At 31.3% G+C, this 3,494-nt stretch overlaps 1 pseudogene; it reads left to right on the forward strand.

The window, feature by feature from the left end:
• Positions 1 to 1,593: 1,593 nt before the first annotated feature.
• On the forward strand, positions 1,594 to 1,725 carry LOC141453866 (U4 spliceosomal RNA; annotated as a pseudogene).
• The last annotated feature ends 1,769 nt before the right edge of the window (positions 1,726 to 3,494 follow it).

Below are 3,494 nucleotides of genomic sequence, written 5' to 3' on the forward strand. Positions count from 1 at the left end.
AAAAAAAAATACGGATATTTCAATAGGAGTTACGTTAATTTAAACTCTAATTCAAATAATAAATGTATTTAATTTATCTACTTGAGTAATTATTGAATTTTAATGTATTTTTCTTCGCCTACAATATGAGTTCGAGTAAAAAATTGTTTGCTATTAATCTTTGTTTTGGCTTAAAATAAAATGAACATATATTTTTTTAAATAAACAAATTAATTGTAGAATTATAGTATTCGCTTATGTTTTGTCTATAATTTTATTAACCTTCCTTGGCTGTTATAGGACTCAGAAAACGTTGGTAACCTACGATTTTTAGTAGCTGGTTGCTCTTAACTCTTTATTTGATTCGCATGATTCTTATTTTTTTGTGTGTGTGTGTATTTAAGCAAAAAATATTTAGGCCAGCTAGGACAATTGCTTCCGCTTATGTCGCAATTGTAGTAATAGTAAAGTAATAGCCTATTTTTTCAGGCGGGGCTTAACGTCTAACTACCAATTAGGTGTCGTGGACGGAGGCGACTAGCAAACATACTTTACTGTAAATTTCTTTTATTAACGATTAAATAAAATCCAAGGCCTAAGACCGGGAATCGAACCCGGTACAACAATACATATTAGCTTCGCAGGTCTCGCAGTAATAGATATCTTTAGATGAGTTCACTTTTTTTTAGATGATAAATTTGAATACTATATTAATCTAAGTCACAAGCTATTCCTAAACATTCGTAGCATAAACTTGCATCGCTTGCTTATTTCTGACTACCTAGAATGAAACGTAAAGAAAGTCGAAATTTTTACTCGAGCTTTCTGATTGGATGAATTCATCATGACTACCCAAGTCCAACTAACCAAAACTAACTTAATCATATTAGGAAAAAAAAATTTAAGAAATTCCTCACAAACATTTATTTACAGTTAAATTACAAATAAAGAAAATCGTTGACACGTTCTATTCATAATTTTAGTCTATAAAGTAGCCATTAAACCGGTCTGCATTAAGCAATATGTCTGTGCGCAGAGCTAAATGGAGGACACACTAATCTGACAAAATAAATGTTTATAAATTAAACATATTATTATCAGGAATTTAGCAATACGGCGCCTCCTCATCCTGTTTAATTAGAGACCATAAAAAAAAAGTACCGTTAATTACTACACTATATTTCATTGATAAAACTTATTTGAAAAGATACAGTAATAGAATATAATAAATAATTTATTATTTACGACGTTAATTACTATAATTTAATAAAATTCTAATTGTTTGAGAAAGGTCACATTTCTTCTTGTAAAGTACGTGAAAATCTTATATTGTTTTAATAAAACATTGAATCACTATCGATTACTGTTGTATAAGGGTTGATCGACAAAAAGCTGCATGACAAAGTTTTGCAAAAAAGTGAAGAAAAACACCCAACTTTGACAATTTTTTACTCTTTTCCTACAAAAGATAATCTTCCAAAATTTTCTTTAACATAAAGAGTATATCCTTGTTTATAACTTCAATTTTTTGCAATAATGCAGATCAAATAGATTTTAAGTAAAAATGTTTTCGATTAACTGTTGAAGGTGCTAGAATAACATTATACACATTATAACCTTGCGCAGTGGCAATATCGTAACCAATGAAGGTCTCCTGAGGTGCGATTATTGCTAGTTGAAAACTTTTACCAATAAGTGCCACTGTAGCCGAGCGGTTAGAAGGCGAGACCTGCAAAGCTAATATGCATTGTGGTACTGGGTCCGATTCCCTGGTCTTAGGCCTTGGATTTTATTTAATGGTTAATAAAAGAAATTTACAGTAAAGTACAGTAAAGTCGCCTCCGTCCATGACACCTAATTGGTAGTTGGACGTAAAGCCGTCTGAAAAAATAGGCAATTACTTTTTAAATAATAAATAAAATAAAATAATACTTGTTACCTATCGGTTTTATGTTGCGAGATGTTTCAAGATTATTCTAGGGTTGGTAAAAAAGAGTGCTGAACTTATATGGGCTCAGCTATAAGTAAAGTAATTGCCTATTTTTTTCAGGCCGCCATTACGTCCAACTACCAATTGGGTGTCATGGACGAAGGCGACTAGTAAACGTACTATACTGCAAATTCCTATTATTAACCTTTAAATAGAATCCAAAGGGCAGACCTGGAATCGAACTCAGTACCACAACGCTTCTTAGCTTTGCGGGCCTTTGCCTCTAACCGCTCGGCTATCGAGGTGCAATTTTTTCAGCTATAATATGAGCCATTCCCTGTACTATTCGATTAACTAACTCCATAAAACAAAACACAAAAATGGAGAAATACGATGAAATAATGCAAGTAGTTTTTTTTTATGATTCTGTTTATAATATAAATTCAAATAATTATACCGTTATCATTCAGCGCCTGCTACTGAATTTTAGTTGAATTATTGCAAAGATTTATATTAGAGCACTGGAGTTAACAAAATGGCTTCTGAAATAAATTATTATTCAATGGTCAGAAAATAGCTATGACTGAACTAAGTACTTCGATACTCAAATTTAAGATATTTCAAAAAGTGTAGTTAATCGATTTGTTCAGTTAACGGCTCATATAATAGATTATGAAACTTTATCTTTAGTTTTAGACACGACAATAGGTAATCACTACCACACAACTATAAATAACCAATAGAAATGTAATTAATAAATTGTGTAAGAAAATCTAACACTTTCATTTATGGAAGCAAAATTTTATTTTAGTAAAATAATAAACATGCAATTTGAAAATAAATATAAATTTATATTAACTGTTGAAGGTGCTAGAATAACATTATGCACTATAATAATTCAGACCAAATTTGGTTTTAATATTTATTAAAGTGGCACAGCATCCTTTAATAATGAACTCAGTAATATCCTACTATAGATCCGGTTACGAATGCATGTTCTAATTAGTTTAAATTGGAAGCTTAGTTATCGCTGACTTTTATTCCTATTTATTCTATTATTTTTAAATAGTTTCGAGTTGTAATTAAATTAGCTGATGTTTTATGATTATGAGAAGCGTAATGAAAGAATTGACTGCTGCTTAACTATCTGACCACCATAACTTATAACTGTGAACCGTAAGAATGAAATTCATTGCACAGAACTATTTCCGCTTATATTTTAACAACGATTTCCTTTGAATAGCTTCAAACATCCACCGTCATTAGTGAACATTATCTAGTATTCGTGCAGTTTTTGACGATTATCTTATACAACTGTCCGGCTCTTTAATTTCTTTGAGGCTCAAACATCAAATTAGACTTACACACAACTTAGAATTGGTCTTATTCATTAACCGAACTAGGTGGATTTAATAGTTAAAAGTGGATAAGATCCCTGTGGCGGATTATGTGGATCCGTGATCATCCAAATGGCTTCACCAAGCTTTGTTGATCACTTTTCCTAATCCAGGCAGAAATATGTACAGTGCCCTTAAAGGTTGGCGAACCAGTGATTAGATTGTACAAATGGATGGCTCCCATTTAA

The sequence above is a fragment of the Rhodnius prolixus genome, unplaced genomic scaffold (assembly GCF_049639745.1).
Source record: "Rhodnius prolixus isolate KJV_2025 unplaced genomic scaffold, Rpr scaffold_3, whole genome shotgun sequence".
In the NCBI taxonomy this organism is placed as follows: Eukaryota; Metazoa; Arthropoda; class Insecta; order Hemiptera; family Reduviidae; genus Rhodnius; species Rhodnius prolixus.